A 26,017-nucleotide genomic window follows, 5' to 3' on the forward strand; every position below is an offset into this window, starting at 1 on the left:
GCATCATCCAATGCATCAGTCAAGGAAGTTGCAGCCCTAATACCACATGCCACTGCTTTATCTGTCTTAGATGCAAAAAAGTTAATTTTCGAAAAGTGATGCTTGATCTCAAATCCTTATTCTGGACTACTTTCAGTACCCCATTTGGCAGAGAGAGATTCCTCAGGGTGCCATTTGGAATAAATTCTGCAAGTTAAGTCCTTCAGCATGCCATGAAGCATAATGCGTCATAACAGTAAATGATTTATTTGTAGGAGGCAATGTTGAGGCAGAGAATGATGGAAACCTTAAGTTCTAGACAAAGCATGTGAAGTGAACTTAAATCTTAATCCTATGAAGTGCAAATTCAGACTACCAGAAGTTACACATGTAGGTCATTTATTTACTAGCACTGGCCTATGACCAGACCTGTCCAAGCAAGCAGCCATTCTTGAGATGCCAGCAGCAGATGATCTTCAGGCTCTACAATGTTTTCTTGGTATTGTCAACTGTTTAGGCAAGTTAATACCAGAATTCAGTGAGTCAACAGCACCTTTGAGAGAGCTGATGCACAAAAATGTTACATGGTCTTGGATCGTACAACAGCAGAGAGCATTTGAAGACCTTAAGCAGAAAATTGCCACTTTACCTATGATGTCAATAAACCAGTAACTTTTTCCTATGATGCTTCAAAAGTTGGTCTTGGTACAGTTTATTCTTAAAGACGCCAGGCCAGTAGCCTATGCATTTAGAATGCTTATTCAAACTGAAATGCAATATTCTGAAACTCAGGAAGAACTTTTGGAAATAGTATTTGCATGTTCAATGTTTCATGATTATATCTATGGTCGAACTATTCAGATTTAAACTGATAAACCTCAAGTTAATGTTCCAAAGAAGCCTATGTGTTCACCTCCTGCAAGATTACAAAGAATGATACTCAAATTGCAGAAGTACAGATTCAAAATGGTCTGCACAAAAGCAAACTTCTTTATCAAGCTGATACTTTACCCAGATCACCCAGAAATACAATGGAACAACTTCATGCAAAGAATTTTGACTTTGACGTCATAGACGTCTGTAATTTTTCTACCACAAGACTTGATGAGCTGAGAGATCATACAAAGACTGAACCAATTTTGCAAAACCTCAACCACTGCATTAATGTTGGATGGCTGTCAAAGCAGTCTAGGTGTACCACATGAAGTGCAAACTTATTTCCCTTACAGAGATTAGATGTTGATGGAAGATGTCATTCTTTTCAAAGGTCCTAGAATTGTTGTTCCTGCTTCCTTACAACATAAATATATCCAGATTTTGCGTTGTGGTCACCCCGGGTTCCAAATCTACCAAAAGAAGGGTGAGAGAACTAGTATTTTGGCCTTCTCTAGTAAAGACACTGATAAAGTACTTTCTTCTTGTTCAGTATGCAATAGTACTAAACCACATTTGGGAAAAAAGCCACTTCAGCTAAGTCAAGTTCCCAAACTACTTTGGTCAACAGTAGCCACTAATATATTCTAGTGGAACAATCAACATTACTTAGTGTTGGGTAGACTCATATTTGAACTGGTTTGAGACTGATTTACTACCTAACCTAACATCCACTGCTGTTAGCACCAAGCTGAAACATCATTTCTCAGTCCATGGTAGTCCACACAAGCTTATTTCTGACAATGGTACCCAATTTAACAGTCAGTTGTTTCAGAAATTTGCAAGAATGAGACGTTGCACACATTACTATTAGCCCAGAATATCCACAGTCAAATGAACCAGCTGAATGTGCAGTACAGATTGCAAAGCAATTACTTGAGAGGTCAAAGCATGATAATACTGATTTTCTTTTGGCTTTTCCCGGTTAGGGGTAGCCACAGCAGATCACCTATATGCTCATGATTGGCAGTGGAGTTTTACAATGTCGAGTTGCCAGCCCAACGCCCAACCTTCCATGGAAGGCACATGCACACACACACATGCCTAGGGCCAATTTAGAGTGTCCAATCCACCTACAGCATGTCTTTGGGATGTGGGAGGAAACCAGAGCACCCAGAGGAAACCCACGAGACCACAGGGAGGACATGCAGACTCCGCACAGAAGGCACCCCAGCCAAGAATCAAACCGGAGAAAGCATGATAATACTGATGTCTTTTTGAATTTACTCAATCTCAGAAACATACTCCGTGACGATATGCTTAGCTCACCTGCTCAGATACTTCTATCTAGGCAAACCAGAACATTGCCTATTAGTTCCAGTTGAGGCCTAAAGCTAAGAAAAATAGGACAATTCCTGCCAAATTATTCAGAAAGTGTTCCTTCTAGAAGTCCAGCTATAATAAATTGAGCAGATTTCTTCGTCCATTGAAAAAGAGAGGGGGAAACAGTCAGGATACATACAGCAAAAGGTTTCAACCAGATTGGTCAAGTAACAGGTATATGTACCAAAAGGAGATCCTACTTTGTAGAATCTGAGGATGTGGAGTACAGGAGAAATCGCATATATTTTGTTCCTGTACCAGAATCGATATTGCAGCATTGTTCCTGTGATCAAGACTCTAGATCTCAGAGCAATCTAGACAATGTTCTTGTTGCAGAACATGTCTTCATTTCTACTTCCATTCCTGATGATGTTTCTAATGTCTCTAAAGTTGAATGGTCAGCAGAGACAGTCCCAGTTGCTAGACCTAATTCTAATTTATTTCACATGATTTGGTTGTATTTCCAGACCTGGTGTGAAATACACAGCAACCTGGACATAATTGTCTAAATGCATTTAGGTCTGTATAACTGCATGATAAAGAAATATTTGTATTGACTAAATGTCAACCAATGTCATCGATATTGATGACTCATTTCTCAGAGTGGGATAATGTACAATGGTGTGTGTGCGTTGTAACTTTATGAACGGTTTCAAGGTTGGCACGTGCATATAAAAAGCCAGCATGGGTTAGCTTCAGTGCCATTTTGAGTGTGCAGCCAGAGAGTGAGCATGTATGAGTTATAACAGCTAGTTTGTTTATAAGTTTATCCAAGTTAAAGTTATTAAGCCTCAATCCTGATATGTTTGTACATAATAAAGCTGCTTGAACAGAACCCACAAAAACTTGTCTATTTTATGCTGATTGGATGAACAACACATGCCAAAAGGAACATTATATTCATTGATTGGCCTAATGAGGCCTGAGTAAAGAGGGACAGTGACATCTCTCAATCTAGACTCAATCCCTTTGTTTTCTAATTTGTGCAATACAAAGAGACTTTCTTACAACAGACACATGTTGGTTCACTGTCCATACAAATTCCAAAATCCCCTATTGTCAATGTGGTAATTGCCTCGGGTAGATGACTTCTTAAAGGATACAATAATGTGTTTTTTGGCACTTACTTTCAGTCTATGATTTTGACAGCAGTTATTTGAGACTAACCTTCCTGTAGGATACATCTCTCTGTATAATGGACTTAAATGTGATGGCCCTGTTAAGCCCGCTCACAGTCCTCGAGTTGCCATTATGAGTCATTCCATTGCTCATGTGAACGTGCATGTTCCTGGGAACTGCCACCATACCATTCTTGTCATGGTGGTCACATGACTGTTTGTAGAGTAGCCTCTTCACCACTGTTCAACAGACTGACTGTTCTCTGTAATACAGATAAAACTGTCTATATATTCCCTGTGCTCAGTATACATACTTCAGTGGTTTCTGATGCTGAGGGGTCACTGACATGTAATGCTGGATCCCTATCAGATCGCCAAAATTTCAAAACTCCAAAGACCATATGGCCAACACCATATCTCCAAAGTTTTGAAACTCCGAAACAAAAAATAGAACACAATAAAACAAAACGTACCTGAACATTTTTGCAGGGTCAAGCCCCCCCTACACCTCCCTTATGGGGGACTGCACCCCCCACACACACAGATACTTAAATAGACCAAATCCATGATCACAGTAAAGTGAGGAAAACAGCAAATCCCAGGTTCTGTGTTATACGGTGATACCAATACAAAGTTTATGGAATTTCAAAACTTTGGAGATATGGTCTTGGCCATATGGCCTTTCGGAGTTTTTGAAACTTTGGCGATCTGATAATGGACCATAATGTTAAACCAGAGAGAGATTAATGTTTCTGAATACCCCATATAAGTTATACTTAGTTGTATACAGACTGATCAAATGCAGTAATCTTTACTATAAGCTGGAAAGCATTCTAATTTGTATTTATTTCATAAATGAAACATTTTCTTATGAAGTAAACCATTTCATGACTAAACTAATTTCTTAGGACTGAAACTGAACACTGTTTAATGAAGCAATATTTCCTTCTGATCTGCAATAAATTTATAAAATAGCTACTTGAAGTGGTGTCTAATTTTAAGTATATTTAAGTTTTACACAGAAGTAAAAGCAGTAAATGGACAAATAAAACAATACAAAGTAAAATAAAAAGTATTTTGCAACAAGCAGAATAATGATTCTGCTTGGTTTCTTGCAGCAGGATTTTTTTCATGTAAAGCTTTTTGCCTGAGCTTAAAAGAAAATCAGGAGTGGGATGTTAAATATCACAGTCTGATATTATTATTAAACGTTTATATTAGCTAAACCTGATGAAATATAAATGACAGAATAACTTCATTGGAATGTCAAGGCTAAAAGCAGATGTTATAAAAAAATGCATAACACATTATAAATCTGCATAATTTCTAGTGGTGATGGAAATCTTAATGTTACTGACAGTCCAACATTCCATGCATATATAGGCAGTGTCTACGAAGCATTTAATTGCAAATTTGCTGTAATACAATAAGTCCAAAGACCATAAAATATTGTAGGCAGTCTATATTAAAATGCAACCATAGTGATTTGATGGGAGTCAAACTCTTCCTACACAAAGTCCTTATTTTTCCTCCATTTGTGCTATATATCTTAAAATTTTGTAAAAGCTTCGAAAGCACTGGACAAGTTCATGGTAAGGAAAGTATTGTATATAAAATGTGCCTCGATAGCCTTAGCTTTTGAGCCTGACTGATTTTATTATGAAGGCTTTGTTCAATAATTTGCTGCTGCAGTAAAAGCTTTTATGAGACTCTGAAGATCAAAGTCAAGTGATTTACCTTTTAGAATGAATCTCTCTCTCTCTCCTTTAATGTTATTTCTTCATTCTGATATGCAGGTATACTGGATAAGCCCCGAGCAGCAATAATTTCTTTATGTTCCTTTATAAACCTAAAGTCCGTTATTCTAAAGCAATGGCTTAGATATGCTCCCCAAATGGTTCATTATTTCCTTAAGTCTTTATAAGGAATAACTTAACCTACTGGATAATCTAATATTCAAATTTTAGCATCCCAAAAGATAGCTAAATAATTCTTTAGCTTATTGTTCAGCTGGTTTCTGGAAAGGTGCCTTTCTGTCCTTGATGCAACTTGAAATTTACCTTCCACATACATACACTGCTCGTGTGTGTGCATGTGCATCTCTATGTACATGCATTCCTATCTACTGATATCAAAGTATATAGCGCGCATGTATATATACATACATATATATATATATATATATATATATATATATACATATACATATATATATATATATATATATATATATATATATATATATATATGTGTGTGTGTGTGTGTGTGTTGGGGGTGGAGGGTGGCAGTGATTATGCTGAGTGTTTAAAGTCAAACACTATCCAGGTGACAGAATATGTTTGTTTATGAGACCACAATACCTGGGAATGGAAGTATTCCCTTCTCTGAGGACTACTTGATCTCAGGGTTAGTGCAAACCTAGAAAAAAATTTGTTTGCTTTTTTTTAATATTGAAATTGCATGCCCCAATGCTGTTTCTTAGCATATGTATAGTGCAGTTATTGCTTTCTGCATTTTCAATCATATAAGGTCAGTATTTAGGCAGTCAGCTTTGGGTATTGTGCTAATGTGTAATACACCCATATGTGTGTGTGTATATATATATATATATATATATATATATATATATATATATATATATATATACACACACATACACACATTTATTTAATATATATATATGCACACATCATATATGTGCGTTTTTTATACATATATACATATATATATATATATATATACACACAGATATAGATATCCATATATTGTGTATGTCTGTGTGTATCTTTCTCTTTAAAAATAATCAGAAATACTTTACATTGTTAACCATACCAGCATTTATACACTAAGAAGTCTGTGTGGAGAATATATGTATTATTTAATTTTAATCCAGCCTATTCCAGGCAAACAATATTTATCAGTATTTAAAAGTATTTCTGATTTTTTGTTACTGAGAATTGCTCGTTTCTGATGAATAAAGGCTTGCTGCTTTGAAACATTATCTGGGTTTCACGATTTTTGGAAATTATTTTGACTGAGCTCATCAACAAAGTTTTAACTCTACTACTTTATTCTATTTTTTATTTTTTTCCTCAACATTCGTTTTGGTGAGGAGGTTGGACCTAGACAGATTCCTGTGTTTGTTCATTTTTAATTTTATTATAATTTTTATTTGTTATATTTTTTTCTCTCTCTCTCCCCCACTCTCTTCATCTGCCTTTTATATCTTGTGGACTGGTGATCAGGTTGTTGCTAGCATGCCTTCGGAAGGGTGTCTGACTATCTTCTTTATCTTTCCGTCTTTGCTTTGTAACCTGATAATTTCTTTGTGCGATCTACTGAGTCACTTTCCAGAAGCTAGTATAGTGTCTCTGATGCCCTGGCTCTTTGCTACTGCTGCTCCATTCTTAGCCACTTTGTTAGTCAACCAGTGATCCTTCGTAAGCTGGTCTGTTTCCATCTTCCACTTTTCCCTGCAGTCCTTGTTACTTTTGTTTGATAACTTCCTGGACAATTCCACCTCTTCTTGGGGTGCTGGAGCCCTGAATAATTCCTTGAACTGCTGCACATTGTCCAGTCAACTTGCACATCTTCAGCCTGGTTTATTTTGTCCTTACAGCCTTCTCTGACCACTGCCTGCAGCTGATTGTGCCAACCAGTGGTTTATGCTGTCGGCTGTTTACCTGGGGATGACACTGCAATCATTGATTCTACCCCACTGCCCTTTCCTTACTAGGAGGAATTCTAACTGATGTGCATATTGACCACTCTTCTGTGCACCTTGTGACTCTCTTTCTGAACCATGTATTGGCTTGTCAAGTCATCTACCAGACATTAGAGGCTTCTCTGACCACTGCTAACAGCTGATTGTGGCAACAAGTGGTTTATGCTGTGGACTGCCCGTTTCACGGAAGATGACTTTGTAGTCACTGATTGTACCCCAGTGCTCTTTCTTTTCTTGAATATTGACCAGAGTTGCATGTTGGCTACTCTTGTATGCAATCTTGTGACTGTCTCTCTTGCAGAACCATGTGCTGGGCACCATCAAGCCATTTACCAGACAGACGTTGAAAATCGGCTCTCCATTTTTATTCCTGTTACCTCACCCATGTGGACCCAGTCAGTCTTTATATCCCATTCTTTCTGTCCCTATATGTGCATTTAAGTCACACATCAACACTAATTAATGTTGTCCTGCTTTATCTAACAGGTCCTGCAAATGCTGTCTGAATGTACTCTGCTTCACTATCATAACCCTGCTGTGGGACATAGGTTGAGATTATAAATACTGTCATATTATTAGGCTAGAGTTTGATTGTCTTGAGTGTCACTAATTCTGATAACATCCCTCACTGCCTTCTGAAGGCTCACACCATTTCTAGTCTGTTCTCCTGAGTAGTCAACTCTGGATTCCAAGCCAAGCAGCTTTGCTGCATTGTCCATTCATCACTACACCATCAAGTCATCCACTTCCAAGCTCCATCCTGTCAGTAAACCTACACTGAGTGTAGCAATTTTTATTTCACATTTAGCAGGTTGATTGGTTTTATGTCCAGATATCCCAGGTAACTAGTCACTTGTGAGCCAGTAGCTTATTAACCCAGAGCTGCTGGGTTTTATGGAGTTGTACACTGACCAACAGGGGCACAAACATTTCTCCCACCATTAGCATGGCTCCCTGGGATAGGTCAGAGTAGGCCTGCTCCTCAACCCACTTATCACCGGTAACTACCCATGCCCTTTGCTGGCATTAGTCAACATGACCAAATCACCTAGAGCCATATTTTACACTGTCAAGTGGCTAGCCCTCCCTTAGCATTGCAGCCTGTGATCCATGTTCTCCTATATTGAGAATGCTGCACACCAAGGCAGATGCCAAAATCCAACAAAACCAATTATAATCAAAAGGAAAAATAGTCAAAGTTAAACTACTATGAATGCAGACTCATGTATAATCATCCATTAATAGACAATATTAGTAAAGGAAAATGCTTATGACAAAAACAACCAGAAAAAATATATGAAGTCATCATCATCAAAAAGAAATTCATTTATACTGTTAGAGTTACATACATCCACATGCAATGACACGAGAACCAAATAACGTTTAAAGAGCAAGGCCTGCTGCACCACCCCACAACCTATGCAGCTAACGTATGCCAACAAACTCAAATAAATAGCAAATTATCTCCTAATCACACGTTTCCAGCATTTACAAATAAATACTTATTTTAGCAAACAAAACATTTTTATACCTTTACATATCTACCAATTAGGAATTTGAATTTAATACTCCCTTGTGGATTTTGACCAAATTATTCAACAATATATATATATATATATATATATATATATATATATATATATATATATATATATATACATACATATACATATATATATATATATATATATATATATATATATATATATATATATATATATATATATATATATATATACACACACACACATACACAATGTATTTTTTTATATATATATATATATATATATATATATATATATATATATATAGTGTATGTGTAATGCTTATGGTGTTGACTATGTCTCAAAATTAAGTTAAAAATAAGAAGCAGTGGTCATCCTGATTCTATTATATCTGGTACAGAGCATAGGAAATAAGAAATGAAGCTGACCACATCACAATATGCATGAGTGCAGTCACGTGCACACACACACACACACACACACACACACACACACACACACCTCCATGCAAACTTCTAACTACCTTTGCCTCTGTACATTGCACACTTGTGTTTAGATTAACTGTACAGTTAGGTAAAAATAAAATTACATAACCAGTTAAGCACTTTATGACTGAAAGCAAATTACTTACCTGGCATTTGTGCAGGCGACTAAGACTCTGAGCTATTAAAATGCTCTTTCCAAGTATATGGTTTGATTTTTTCAGTCTCAGTTTGCTACTGTGCAACTATGAGCAAGCCATTTAAACATTCTACTAGGTTAATTTAATTTCGGTTGCTCAGTGATCAGCTGGACAGCATACTGAAATAACTCCCTTTAAAGCATACCTCCAAAATGTCCTTAATTTGCCTCATATATTTGCTTTCTCACTCAAAGTTCTTGATTTTCTGGAAATTTTATGAGGATTCCAGCCTGGTAATAAATATCAGTCATTTACATTTAATACTTCTTATTCTTCAAAAATGCACACTGATGCAAACGCTTGTAACTTGAGTGAAGCAGAGCAATTTTCAAAATGGTTTCTGATTCTGGCTGTTTGTCCACCATTGTTTGGCTTTGCCCATAACTCCTGAGTAAAGTTGAGAGATATACCTAACTAAATGCCAGTTGCTTTAATTCCCATTGCAGATGAGTGAAGTTTCCATATTACTTAAGTTGCTTATTTAATAAAATGTATGGTTCTTATTTTTATTAAATTAATTATAAGTGCTATTAATGAAATCACAGGTTTGTATCTTTATGATAGAATAAGATATCTTCCCATTAACCAGGTTCTCAGTTTTGTTTACTTAAATGCATTTGTTGTCAGATTAAAAGCATTCTGGCATTCTGTGCAGCGAGAGTTGAAGACACAGTTAACAATTATGAATGTGTAAGACTATCTATCCATAGTCTATAATCAATCAACTGATCTATCAATCCATCTATAAGAGTCATGACTTTTGTCGGCTTTTTTTTAAGCTTTCTCATGAGTATGACGTTTTGTGTGTTTTCATATAAAATAGATTTTTTCCCAATAGTTTCTGTGAGGCATTAGTGGATTTTAACAGTATTTTAAATCCTATGGTTATTCAGTAGTTTTGCTAGGCTTTAATAAACTAGGAGACCAGGGAAGTGTTTATTTTGGAGGTAGAAACTTATTTTCTGTATAAGACAAGACCAGTTAATGTTGACAAGATCTCTGTTCATTGCAGTAATGTTTATCCATTATGGGATTAATTTTGTAGGCATTTTCAGTAAGGAGGTATTCAGGCATGAAGACATGATAAATTGATTATTATGAAGGTAAGAGTCATGTGAGAAACTCTTACTCAATCAGGGGTGTTGGTGATAATGTCCGAGAGAGAATGGGTACCCATTTAAATTTGACTGGTGCTCCTGTACAAGTTGGTAAAGCCTTGGGCACTCATAGTCTAGTATGATTGTTTTGAAAGAGATCAGAAAGTATGTATTAATATTTTAGAATGGTAATGTTGGCCTATATGTTGTTTATTTTGCATAATTTAGTTGAGAATGAGTTTGAATGTATAATGGTCTGGGGGGGCAGACAGGTTATGATCTGTTAAGTTCAGTTGCTGGCACACTTGAGAGTAATTGTTAGAGAATGTACTTGGGATAATACAGATGTCTTTAGACTGGTTCTAAAGGAGGAACAGAGTTCAATCACTCTATATAAACATCCATAGTGTGTGCCATGTAATGCTTACACAATTTAAACCAGTTGGGGTAAGACCATCAGGGCTCACAGCCTTTCCAGAAATGAGTGTCAATGGCAACATAGATTTTAGAAAATGTAATAGGTTTCTATAAACTTTCTCTGTCTCTTTCTGTTCAAGGCAGAGAACAGACGACAATAAATGTCATTTTGCTTACACTGCAACAGGATGAGAAACTGCATAAATTGATTAGTCTGTTCAGTATAATTTGAATTATATCCTCCAGGTCATACACCAAGTTCCGCTACATGTAGAGATTTCAAAGTCCATTTTGTAATCTAGCAATCACCTAGCTAGTAATTTAGTAGATATAATCTCGCTTGCTCAACTGAATAATGGAATTTTCCCATCCTTCTTTTATCCAAACAAATTGTATAGATTTATATTCCTGTTTCAATAACTTTAGATTTCCTTCGAGAAAATCATTCCTATTTCCCTCACTCTAACTTAATGCTTCTTCTGCTCAACCCAGTTTTTCCAAATCTAGTAACTTCTTCCTCTTGCTAGAAACTTGCCTTTGTGAAATGCCAAAGTAACCTTTCATGCCCAATTTACAACATGCCCAACCACTTTTCTATTTTTCTACCATGATCCTTAACCAAACTGCAATAATTTCAAGCCACTAACACAAGTTCTAAATTTTACTGCAGCTCTTAAAAAATAGTGTGGGGGGGTCTATTTTCAATAAGTAGTTAGGTGCATACATGACTAGAACTAACATACCTAAAAAGACTATTCTACAGTCTGAAGTGCCTCCTGACAGATGTGAGACCTCCACAGTTTGACCTACCAAAATCTTACTACTTACTTACTACACCACCATCATACCCATATAAATGAAGTCCTGATCATCAGCGGGACCTGTATTCCAAATATCAACAAGGTCCAATTTCTGAATAAAATGTTTAAGCCAATTACTACATCTTGGAGAGAATGATTTTCTAACTACTATATTATGTGCTGGAAGATCTAAACCAAATTAAAGTCACCTTTTATAACAATGTCACACTCACCTGACTCACATGAGCTATTATAGGTTCATAGGTAGGTAACTAGGCTATCAGCCCAAGGGCCTAAGTAAGCCTAGTCAACAGGGTTCTCTATCTTACGCCACCCAAGAAAGTTAATTTCCTGTGCTCTTGTCAAGCAGAGCCACAGAAGTGCTCCACAGGGTGTATTTCCTATTTCCCATCCACTCATCAAGACTTTTCTTGAAGAGTGCTAATGAGGAGCTTTGCTTGACATATATGGGTAGATTGTTCCAGAGTATAGGAAGTCTCTGGGACAGGAATCTATCAAGCCAGCATGTCTTGTTTATTGGGGTGACAAGGTTTAGGTCCCTAGAGCGTGTAGCTCAGAGGGATTGGGATTTCTTTAGGTGTAGCATGTCCAACAGCTCTGGGTTTAACATAGCTTTATATGATAGACATAGATCTCCTCAGAGTAGGCGATATGCTACAGAGTAAAGCTGGAGCTTTTTGAGATGGTCAGTGTAGGGCATATGTTTGAGGTCAGTAATCCTCTTTGTGAGGTACTTCTGTGGCCTTTCCAGCTGCTGCAGATATCTTGTGAGGTACATTCCAAAAGGGGCACTGTACTCTATAATGGGTCTGAGTGCTGAGTAGAGGGGAACAATGACCTCTTTTTTCCTGGATGAGAACCCTTTTGTGATTAGGTATGCCACATAGGATTTCCTGACTACTGTGGCGATGTGATTATCAAAGGAGAGACTACTGTCCACCTGGGTCTCAAGGTCTCATCACACATTTGGCATTAAGTAGACTGCTGTTTATGTGGTAGTTCATGGGTACAGAGTTTTTACCAAAGGGTATGACAATGCAATTTTTGGCATTGAGCTTGAGGCCATGCCTCTGATACCAGGCATCTGTCTCAGTGAGACCCTTTTGTAGGATGTCCACATCATTTGGGGACTCTGCTATGGCTTCTAGTTTGCAGTCATCTGATAACTTTGTTAGCCAGTACTTCAGAGAAGTAGATACAAAACAGGAGAGGTCCCAGGACTGAGCCCATGGGGTACTCCACCTGTCAATAGTTTGAAGTCAGATTTGGAGTCTGCAACTTTTAGTGTGGATTCTGTCAGTGAGCCAGATTAGGGATTTATACCTAGTTTAGTGAGTTTAGCTTAATTCCAGAATGGAGGATTGTGTTGAAAGACTTGCAAGGTCAAGATAGACTGTGTGAACCTCCTTACCCTCGTCCACAGCTTTGGTGACTGCCTCATATAAGTTGATCAGGTTCAGAAGGCATGATCTGCCTTTCACAAACCCTAAGTGGGTGGGGTCCAGAGTTTGGAGGTTACCAGTGTCTTTGTTTATGAGATCCATGATGATACCCTCCATGGCCTAGCAGACCAGGCTCGTCAGGCTAATAGGGTGATAGTTCTGAGGATCAGTGGTGGCTCCCAATTTGTGGAGTGGGAAAACTGTTGCTGTGCACCATTCAGTGGGCACAAAGCCTGACAGACTATGACTGAACACGGTGCTTAGTTGGGGAGCCAGTTCATGTAAAATGCAGCCTGGGATGTTGTCCAGTCCCATGGATGCTGTGCTTTTGGTTTTAGAGTGTGCAGCTTTTACCTGCATAGATGTCATTACAGCGACTCTGCATTGTTCCTGTATAGATATGGGCCCTTTAGGGGTGAGAGGGGAGTAAAGTTAGCACCGAACCTATCTGCCAGGATGTTGGCAATGTCAGTTGGTTCTGTAATTTTCATGCCATTATGCTGTAACTCAGAGCAGATCTGCGTGTTGCCATTGAGATTCTCAACATAGCTATATAGAATGCTATGTGGTTGCCCTTAGAATCAGTGGCAATTTTGTTTTCATAGCTAGCTTTGGATGATCTTATAAGAGATCTCGGCTTCTTACTGAGGCTGACCAGGGAGCTCCTCCAGTCATGAGATTTTACTCTCTTTTGCAACAGTTTCTTCCTTCTGTTGTATAGTTTGATTACAGCAGGGGACAACCAGATTGGCTTCCTTTTATTGGAGGAGAGCATTGTGGTTCTGTTTGGGATAGCATGATTCCATGCACACATGTAAGTGCTTATAGAGTGCATTGGTATAGGATTCAGCAGTTGCAACTGCATTGTCCATCTGCATGGGTGTCATGAAGTTTGCCGATTCTGTCTTAAGAAGCATGAAGTTGGCTTTGGAGAAATATTTTACCAGTTTCCTTAAGTATCTAGGTCTTTACTGGGCCATAGAATTGTCTGTAATAATCATCCAATTGACAGCCCTACCCATAAGGTCTACTCACCTATCCTAGCTGTCACATGTAATGGTAATGCATCCATTTAGTTACTTATGAATTCATACCACTAGCCCTCATTTAGAGATGTTGAAACTTGTGACTTCACCCATCACTTTCACCTGTGTAATAATGTGACTTTCTACCTTGAACTTTATTTTCTTGTAAAAATACCACTTTAGCTTTGAGTTTTATAGAATTTATCGATGACGGCTGTCCTTTTCCAAGAGGTTCCTAGGCCTCTTTTGTTCCATGTAACTAACCATAATGTATCCTTTTCTGAAAGGTCAGTCTTACCTGAACCACCATTACTCTGTGCCATGGTCAAACTTTTATTCAAGATGTCATCTTCATCTTCCTTAACATAGATAACTCAATACAATGTAACAGGACAACAAGAAAGAAGCTGAAAATCTTAAATGGTAATAGACTACTTAAAATGTCATTGGAGTGGAGTAAACAAATGCAGTATTACTATATACACACAATGTATACAACGTTTGCAGACATTACATTGTTAGAATTAAGCAAAATCTGCACTTTACATATAGTTGTTGATGCTCCCTTTCCCTGAATCCCAGAAGTCTGATTATGTAGAGTACTTTTGGCAAGAAATTTTAGCAAAACACAAAAAATGCAAATAGATTTTGATAAGCAACAATAGACACTCCCCAGTGTAAATAAACCTAAAGAAATAATATTACTACACAACAGGTCTTAGTATATAAAAATAAAAGAACTACATTAACAGTGAAAAACAATGTCCTAAGTAATAAAATCTGTCTCATGATTGTCTTGACAGATAGTAGAGGCCATGACAGCCATATTGTATCAGAATCTCATAAAACTGCAGCAGCAAAGTCTATGCCACTAACCACAAAAGGAAAACGGAATATAAAGAAAAGTAGACACACATACTTATCGTAATGGATGAATAAGTTTATAAATTTTTACTCTATTCTCAAAAGTTCTCGAGGATCGAAGAATCAGGAGCTGAGAAATCCATGCTCCTTTCATCATCTTCAAATTGTGGTAGAAAAGGATTGTGTAAAACAGTAGGATGCATTTACAAATCAGATTGCTTCTTCTGAAAGATGTTTTTTAATGAAGTGGAACATTTAGGAATCAGGCCACAACCTTCCTTACTTAACAATGACTAAGGCAATGACAGCATCAACATCTCCCTCTTATCTTTGGGGCAACCCTCTCTGTAATTGGCAAGACAACTAAGATTTAAGCTTTGATACTGTTTTGCTCATCAAGTTCTCTATAGTGACTTCTGCTTCTGAAGGAATATGAAAGACATAACTATGTTCTTGAACAACATGGACACCAGTAAGAAAACAAACCTGCACTGTAAAACAGGTCTCTCTCTACAATAAGGAATAAGAGCTTTCCTTTTAAAATAAAGGTTTCTACTCTAATCAAGAATTACTGTCAAGTCTCATTCATAATTAAAATGTATTTCAGGATTCTTTCCCTGTTGTTGTAAACTGTCTTAGCCTGTTATTATTTAGGTGGTGGTGGGGGGGGGGGTAATATGGCTTTGTTCTATAATCAGGCGATCTCTGTTACCCATTACAATTTCCAGCTCTCCTGTTGTAAGCATTACTGGCAGCTTCCTCTGCCAAACCTTCCAGCAAGCAAAATCATCTTCAGTTGTTCCTTCTGGCTCTATTTTTAATATCTTCAATATTATTTTCTAAATAAGCTCGTTAAGTTTTAATTTCTTGGACTTCCCTGGAGTGATTTGCTACTATATTCCTGATTGATTAATTTCAGACTGATTCTGTGAAAATGTATCTTCATTTACTATTACCATCTGCACCTGTCAGCTTTGGCTGTAATGTGCTGAATTTCTTGCATTACCACTTGCAGCATGGATGTTAAAGTGTGCATGCATTTAAGAGCCTTCACGTCTTCACTGCTGTGACTTCTACCATCTTGGACCTTATATTGAGCTACAGGGCTAAAATGTACTGGACATTGAGCTTCGGACTTTTCTGACTGACTTCTGCAGGGCTGCTAAAGTCCATGCTATACAGATATTTGTAAGTAAACTAGCTTACCTCTGAGTAATGATTGATATCAGATTACATCTTACGATGTAATTTAATATAACGGTCACTGAGAAGGAGCAAGTTATCTGTGCATCACTACGTATTCCTGACAGAGCCCTGCCCTCCATATATTTTTGTACTGACACTAGTGTCATAAATGTCAACAAAGGACATCTCACTAATGCTGCATTTATATACCCCACAAAATTCTTTGACTCAGTTAATCATAACCTACATATTCATTCCCTGGCTAACTCAGTTTTATATATATTCTACATGGCACACCTCATCATAAAAGGGTTCTCATCCAGGAAAAGAGGTCATTGTTCCCTTCTACTCAGCACTCAGACCCATTATAGAGTACAGTGCCCCTTTTGGAATGTACCTCACAAGATATCTGCAGCAGCTGATGTACCTCACAACCTCCATTCTTAGCTTCTAGTAAAGCAATTTACCATAAAAGGCAAAAGGATTACATTTACATTTTTCAGCACACTAAAAAATTCAAAAAAATAATCTCCATCACTCCCTCTACTTCAAGAACAAAGTCATTAAAAGAGTTTACTTCTTGAAATACATCATTTTCCCATCAGACCCTTTATGACGGGAGTTGAGACAAAAAGAATTTACTTCTTGTGACATCAATCAGCCCATGTCTTTCTATGCTAACAACTTTAAATTAAAAATCAGCTCAACCCTGACTGTCTAAAAATGCCACTTCCTCAACCCTACAGATCAAACTACAATTGGTAGAAACATCTCTTAACCACAAATAGAACAGGACATACCACTAATCACAAATGCATCAAGGGGAAAACCAGAACAAGCTCAAAACCCTTTTCATCCATAAAGTGCTGCTTTAGTCTTTCACCTAGAGGAAGCACCACTTTATGTCCCTTCAACACATCTGTGGCCTCCCTATGAAGGATCATGCTTGCATCTTTCTCCTCCTCTGCAGCCTTGTTCACATGACAATTTATAACAAATGTTTCTCCCCACTAAGCCACATGTAACACTTCATATGAACTCTGCTTTACTGGTAACAATAGTCAATTCCTACTCAGATCTGCACCAACCACACCTTTGCAATTCTTTTGCACCTAAAATCTGTGACAATCTAATTTGTAGTATTCCTAGCTGCCCTACCAATAGTCATTTTACAGAAAAAGTTAGCAGACCACCTACAGTCTGCTTGCTACCACTTACAAACACCTGCAATCACTTAAATGTTTACACTTTTGTGCATAAAGCACTTTTAAATTTACATCACCCCTTTTTACATTAGCTAGTTATGAACTTATTCTATTCTGTACATTCTGTACCCCTACTAGCTTCTATCCCATCTTCCATTTACATTGTAAGACTTCGACAATTTTGCCTCCCTTTTCTGTAACATTTAATAACCTGGATGAATATGCAACACAGGCTGGCAATATCCTCCCTACCCAAGCTTACATGAATCCTGAATAAAAAGATTGAAAATTTTCTTTGAACAAAAAAATACAGCTCCAAAGGAACGCTCGAGTGTAGCAGTATAAAGTAGCTAAAATTAGGTGTAAGTAAACTGTAGATGAACTCTAATAAGTGCCTTAAAAGTAAATTTGAGTGCGCTTTCATCTAAGGTAACAAGACTTCATCAGAAACATTTAAATGACAAAACCTGTGGTGCTTTTATATCTTACAACAGACTGAATAATTGCCAGTCAATGAAAATACTTCCCTCTCATTATTTAAAGAAACATTTCTACTGTTCACAGTTCATCCATTTAAAAGTACTCTTTTAAACATCTATGCTTTATCTATTTAAAATACTACCTAATATATTTAATATAAACTTTACTAAGCCATTAGGCAAAACATTTTTTACAAAAAATTGTACATTAATATAAACATCGTATGAAAAAATGTTATTAAAAAGCATAATATAAAAATATTTTACAACTTGAATAAATGGTATTTTAAAACAGGCATAATACTACATGTTTTGTTTATACCTGGAAAATGGGTGGAGTTCAGTATTTGCCACTTTAACTCTTCCCTTTCCAACCTACTTTTCCAATCACCTCCCCTGTGGTCATTACCTAGGTTCTCCAAAATACCAAAGTGGAAGGTTTTACAGGAGTTATTCCTGAAATGTTTATAAAGAGCATTGTTTTCATCCTCACGTCTAACAGCATAAAGATGTTCATATATCCATCTGCGCAGAGCTCTCCCAGTTTTCCCAACGTAAAACTGCTGACAGTTCTGACAGACAGAAAGATAGACTAGCTGTTTAGAACCTCATGAGCCTCTCTTCAAATATACTTTCCTCTTAGGTGTCCCTATCTCCACCCAATCGACATTTAAAATATATGAACCGTAAGCACAAGAACCACATCTCCTAGTTCCTCTGTATATATATATATATATATCATTTGTCTTTATGGGATGTTCTAGTAAATTCTAGTAAATATTTAAGGTTGTTACTAGTTTTGAACACAAAACAAGGTATTTTTCCCACAACATCCATTAAACTTTCTTCACCCTTAAACATTACCCAATTTCTCCTATTTGTTGGATGTCCTTCACCTGGGAACCATAAGTCAAGTACCATACATTGTGTGTAATTTGGTTTATTACTGTCCCTAATTTGTTCGACTTCATTTTTTTAACTCTCAGTAGGTTTCCCCAATAGGGGTACATATTTCTTACCCCATTCATTTAAAACTCCTTCACTAATAGTGTGTAACAGAGAAGTTGGGTAACCTCTTTCCATAAAAAGATGAACTAAGTAAGCTATCTCATTCTTACAAGTCTCTGCAGAAGAGCACATTCTTGCTATCTTGACCATTTGGCCCTTTACAATATTTTTCTTGGTATGTCCTGGGTGACAACTGTTATATTCCAGGTAATCATTCGAAAATGTAGGTTTCCTATATATTCTCGACATAAAACATGCCCTAAATAGGGTCAACAGAAATAGTTACATCCAAATAATTTATAGATTTGTTATCGTAGGTACCAGTAAATTTGAAATAATCAGTAACGGTATTGATGCAAGTCAAAAATTCATTTACTGCTTCTTCCCCCCCTGCATAAAATAAAAATGTCATCTAAAAACCGGAGGTAGGTCCCCCATTTACCTACGAATTTACTTTGGAATATATAAAGTTTCTCCCAGGAGTACATAACGAGGTTCGCAAAAAGGGCTGCACAGCTGATACCCATGGCAACCCCTTTAGTCTGTTTGTAATATTCCCCCTCGAATATAAATAAATTATTCTTTAAAATAATTTCCATAAGGACCATTACAAAATTAAGTAAAGTGTTACTCAAGTTGCAAACTTCCAATAAAGCTTCATGGAATAGGTTCAAACCCACACTATGGGGGATAGAAGTAAATAAGTCAACTACATCAATAGTAGAAAAAAATATTTGCTTCATGGCAATATTCTTCCCTAATTTTACCTAGGAAGTCCCATGAGTCTTGTAATATATAATCTATGTTCTTTGGGTTCCCCCGGACCATTCTTTCTACAAAAATCCCCATTGGGTAAGTCATGCTGTTCCTGAACTTATAATCAATCTGTATGGGGGGGTCAGTAATATTTTTGTGGGTTTTTGGAATACCAAACATGATGGCTATTCTAGGATATTCATTGTACAAGAATTGAAAAATGTCTTCATTAATTGCACCCTGGAATAGTGATTCTTCCAGAACTAACTGAATCTTTTTTGAGCTACATATATTTCATTAATAGAAGACATCTCATACTTATCATCTTGTAACATGCTGTAAATTCTATTGATGTCATCCATCCTATCCACAATAGCCATCCCACCCCCTTTATCTGGTTTCATGAATCTCAGATTGGTGTTCCCACGAAGTTCCTTTAGGAGTTGATTCTTCTCATAGGTGAAATTATAATGTTTATGTTTGGAGTTGTGCTACATTTCATAAATCTCCTGTGTACATACCTTTTCAAAGGTAGAAATTATAGGGTGTAAAGGGCGGTTAAAACAACCTTTTCACTTAAAATTCACAGGTTTGGGTACTACAGCAGTATCCTTAAACAAAAAGCTCAGGTTTAACTTCCTAGTGTATAGCTTAAAATCCGTGATGTTGGAAATATCCCCCTTACAACTAGGAACAAACTTGATACCTTTTTTCAGTAAAGAGAAATGGTCTTTATTGATTTCTAATCTAGCGTAATTATATATATTAAACCCTTTACAGCTCAGTAGTAACCCATCAAAAGAGTTAATTATCTCTTCGTCTGGAACCTCAAGCTCAACTAATAATGACTGCCATTTCTCCACTTCTGGTAAGGTGCTCTTTGCCCCCCCTCCCTTGTTTCCCCCTTGTTCTAAAAAATGTTTCCCTTAAGGTAAGTTTTCTTTATTTTGTAGCCTCTCAGATCTCCTGAGTGCTGGGTATTCCTGGTCGTAGTTTTCAACAATCTCACTTACATGTGTATTAGAGGCATGAAATACTTCACCATTATTCACTTCGCTACCTTTGAAATATGATTTAGGAAATGGGCATGCATTCCCCTGTTTATATTCACATGCATCCCTATACAACTTCCTACGTTCCCTTTTAACATTGTCATTAACTTGCTGTTCAATCCTAGTAAACATATTGTCATACTTGTAAACAATTTCTTCAAACTGCACATCATTTAAAACTTTTTCACTTCATCAACCGAGGTTTCTATTTTTTTATTATTAATTCTAATTATGAACTCCATGAGTTCTATACCATGTCTATCGAACATTTGTATTAGTTCAGTACATTCAGGGTCATCTTCAAGTAACCCATTTGGAAAACTAAAGACCCTTAACCCCTTAGATACTCTTTTATTCTTTATGCTTTCTTTCAAAAACCCATTGTCACATTGAAGGTTACGTACCTTCCCCAATTTCTTTTCCAAGTCCCTCAACACGCTGTTAATATTGCCCTCATGGATTTGTGTTCCTGGTGCTGTAGGGCTAGATGGAAAAAAGTCTGTTTGTAACCATTCACTCAGTGACGACCTCCTTAGGTTGCAAGTAGTGTCTTTCTGCCCCTGACCACAAGGAATGGAATCCTGTGTGTTGAGTCAACTAGAGAACCTTTGAGTAAGCTTCTTGCATGCCCCCAAGTCTCGTACTTAAGTACCATCTTTCCTGGAGCAACCTCCGTCCAATGCTGATGTCGGCATAGTCTCCGCCCTCTTTGCTGAGCCGCCTGGCCTCTGTAAAAGCTCGGCTGCTGTTTGCAGCTCTGAAACCTTGTTTTTCAGAGTCGCAGTAACACTAGTAAGTTGTGCTACTGTAACGTTTACAATTTTTTAACTAATGGCTTAGTAAAGTTTATATTAAATATATTGGGTATAATTTTAAATAGTAAAGTATAGATGTTAAAAAGGGTACTTTTAAATGGATGAACTGTGAACAGTAGAAATGTTTCTTTAAATAATGAGAGGGAAGTATTTTCATTGATTGGCAATTATTCAATCTGTTGTAAGATATAAAAGCACTACTGGTTTTGTCATTTAAATGTTTCTGATGAAGTCTTGTTACTTTAGACGAAAGCGCGCTCAAATAAATTTGCCTTTAAGGCACTTATTAGTGTTCATCTACAGTTTACTTACAGCTAATTTCAGCTACTTTATACTGCTACACTTGAGCGTTCCTTTGGAACTGTATTTTTTTGTTCAAGTTGGTTAGTAGCAGTTCCTGTGTTTTCGTTTTGAAAATTTTCTTTGTTAAAGTAAGCACATTTTATTCAACACCTATACATTTTTTGCTACTCTGTGTACTTCTTCCCCAGCAATAGATGGCAGTGGATAGTGCCCATTCATCAAAATGTCTGGAATGGGTAAAATAGATGCAACCACGTGATACTTATGACAACCGTGCATATTCTGGTTTTGTAAATGTGTGCAATCAAGCTTTTTGGATTAGAAATAAGAGTAAAATCATAAAAGATACATTAATCTTTTGGGCATCTCTACGTTAAATATCACTGCAGTGGAAAATAAACTAATTTGTCTTATTTCTGTTAAAATTAAATTCTGCCAGGCACTGGACCTTAAAGTTAAGATGCATCACTAATGAAATGATCGACTTTTATAACGTTTTTTATTTCATCTCAGAAATTTTCAAAGCAATAATTTATACCCTTGGTCAAATATAAACTTTATTTCTTCTGAATAAATAATTGTGCTGACTTGGTGCTCTTCCTTTGTCTTGACACCTGGGTCAGGATTTATTACCTCCCTCCACATTGCTTCCTCTTTGCCAGAAATAGGTGCTTGCTGTAGATATTCTGAGGCATTGATATGCTGAGGTGGGTTAACATGGAATTACCTTGCTCTGCTTGATTGTGTGTATGAGGCTAAATAACTAGTGTTGGTGAAAACCACGTGCTACCTCAAATGCTGTACCTCCTTTGTCAAACTCTTCTATAACCCAGTCAGAAAACTAGAAGTTTGACTGAGCGCACATCTGGCCTTAAGAAGCTTGCTCTTGTGAAGATTGCTTTTGTGAAATAAGGGCATTCTGCCTTAATTCAATCCTAACTCTTCATACCCAGCTCTTGCTTTCTTTGGTAAATATTGAAGGTAAGTATTCATTCAGTACTTCTGATTTGTATTCCCAGTCTTATTTGCCCTCCCCTCTTAGATTTGCTCATCTTGCTCAGTTCTTTCTTTCCCTGCCTTCTTTCTACTCTAACAAAAAGTCCTTTGCTTTTCCTCTTGCCCTCTTTCACAAATATCTTTCAGTTTACACCTTTGCTGCCTTCACCTCCTGTAGTGCCCCATCAGCATCCTTGCACTGAGCCGTTTCCTCAGTCTCTCACCTTTCAAATTTGGAATGCCCTGCCTTTTGCCATAGTCACACGTTACTATGTGGACATACTGTCCCTTTGCCTTTTTGTCTCCTTCTCAAATCATCATCCTAAGATATGGGTATTTCATCCCTGACATACCACCAGAGATAGTCTATTCATTCAGTTAGCTAGCATTGTCTAACTCAGCTTTAAAGTCCTTTCTTACAAATAATCATTTGCAAAAATCTACATTATTATCTCTGCTCTTGACATCTTATATTTTCTAACAACTCTAAATGATACAGCTGCCTAATTACTAATGATTAAGTGTGCCTTCATATCATCACCATTGTCTTTAATTCCATACTAAGGATGACACCTAGAATTCGGTATTTTCTGGTTCAGGGAGGATAGAAGAGGGGGAGACTATAAAAATCAAGTGGAAAAGAGGGAGGTAGAATGGCAACTAAGTTTAAGAGCTGCCCCCTTGGTTTAAATGAGTATTAACATCAAGTGTTTCTTGAAGGAACTCAATGCTGGCATTGAAGGCACTTGAAGGATTAATTGTTTACTTGGATTATTTAATTGAACTGATTAATGAATTTTATTGGTTGAACGTGTGCAATACCTTAATGCAATTTTTAGTATTTTGTATTTCTGAAGTAGCTTTTACGAAAGCAGCAATTAAAAGTTTATTACGTTAGGATCCATGGTTTGGTTCCTGCACATTTTAACAGTTTTAACATTTAACAGTTGTTTTAGTATTTTCTAATTCATTTCCTTACCAGGAGTCTGAAATCCTAATGATTAAAATCTTATTCAGCTCCCTTTCTACTCTGAAGATCTGTCCCTCCCAGTATTCTCCTTATAGAGTTCCATTACCCACAATTGTAACCTTCTTTATGCCACCTTTTTAAAATGATTCTCTCTTCCAGTCTTTAATCTTCATCCCTTGAGATGTACATCAAATTTTTTATTGGTGGGATGCTTACATCACACAACTAATTTCTCTCCTTTCTGAACTCACTGGTCTCTTCCTTTTAGAGCTTTCACACTATTCCTTTTATCCTCTGACTCTTCCAAATGAAGAAATTGCTCACGGTCCTTTTGTTATGGTTCCTTTTTTTTTTCTGAAAAAAACACAAGACCCTATTTCCCCAACATCACTATTAACTACTCCACAATTGATGCAAATGTTTCCTTTCAAACTTTATCTATTCTGGAATTCATTATGAATAAATTATGAATTACTGTTCAACATTAATTTTTCATTGTTAAAATTCACTACATATGTGCTTAACTTAGCATTTGTAGGTATCGTACATTAAAAGATGGTTCTTGGATAAAAATTGTGCTAAACCTTTTAATCGTATAGGAACAGTAGACAATACTGGATATGGGTTTCACTCCACAAACTACTGAGCAAATCTAAACTACAGGCTTTGTGACATCTCTCATTACAGCATTGTAGTTAGCAATCAACAGAGACAGGGTTGGTGATACAATTTACTCTTTATGGTGAATTGATAGGAGCAATGACAAACACTGCAAGCAGATGATGCATGTGTGTAACTCAGTACTCTATCAGGTGCAACAACTTCTTACAAAAAAGACAGATGGAAGAGTAAAATTAATCATGTAATAGTAATTGCAGGCAAGGTATTGCAATATAGTTACATATTCCATTTTAACCATATTTTTTTCATGTATTGAGCTATGCTTTAAAACTTACATTTTTATCTCAATGACCAAGCTGTTAAAATGAATGATGGAGATGCACTGTTTTCTGTACTGAAGTTTCAGGGTGTGTCATACAGTATCCCATGTTCAGAGGAAATCGAGGTTTGTTGGTTGCTGCCTTGGACAACTGCTTGCAATTTTGTCTACAGGAACGTTTATTTTCTCAAGAAGTATACTTTACTTTCCTATTAAAGCAAACCTGAAATTATTCATTTTAATTTTATAACACTTTTAAATAATTTATATGGGATCTATCTTCTGAAAATTGCTGCTTTGATTTATTCCACTGATTAATAAGTCTTTACTTTTGTATATTTTTTACCAGGCACTTGATTTATAGTTCTACTAGTAACTGATTTATACATCAAGAAAGCAATTTATAAGTTATATAACTGAAGGCTGAGCACTGTATCTGATTTATAGGCCAGTATTCTTAATGCCAGCTTTATAAATCAGACATCCAATTTATTAAACATTCAGCTGATTTATGGTTCTTGAAACTAATTTATGTCATACTGGTAACTGAATCACAACTGTAAATTATAACTCAGTAATTAATAGTTTGACAACTACTCCCCAGCATTCTTGAAATGTCAACTCCCTTCCCAAAATGAAATATAAATCCAGGACAATGAACGCATTTTCCTTATAAGCATAACTTTTATCTAAAAGCTTGAAATCCAAAACCCATGGCATGGTTAAAAAGAAAATTTCAACTGTAGTATTATTAAGAATCAGTTTGTGTAGTTTTATGGAAAATATAAAATAGTTCATATCCCATTCCGAGCATTTAAGCAAATACATGCAGTCAAACCTAGTCACATGAATAGCAGCATATCATATATATATATATATATATATATATATATATATATATATATATATATATGTATGTGTGTGTGTGTATATATATATATGTATATATATATATGTATGTATATATATATATATATATATATATATATATATATATGTGTATATATATATGTGTATATGTATATATATGTATATATATATATATATATATATCTGAAGTAGTGAGTTAATCAGCTCTAACAACTTATCAAACAACTAAGCCAACCAAGTCACTGTATTTTACAAACTGCCTGTCTTAAATGAATATAATTTTCAATTCATATCTTTTAGATCATGTAAGGTAATTTCCCCTTATTTATGCTTAAATATAAATGCAATTGGTAGACACAATTAAGCATTAAATTTAGATAATTTAAAGATTAAATAATATGTTTCTTGCTAAATGATTATAAGTAAACTGGTACATAATTGACTTCTGTATGCTGTCAAGAGCACCTATTGCAGAACTTTAGGGCTTTTAAATGCACGTGCAGTTCCA

The sequence above is a fragment of the Protopterus annectens genome, chromosome 16.part0 (genome assembly GCF_019279795.1).
Source record: "Protopterus annectens isolate FY-2018-M chromosome 16.part0, PAN1.0, whole genome shotgun sequence".
Taxonomy (NCBI): Eukaryota; Metazoa; Chordata; order Ceratodontiformes; family Protopteridae; genus Protopterus; species Protopterus annectens.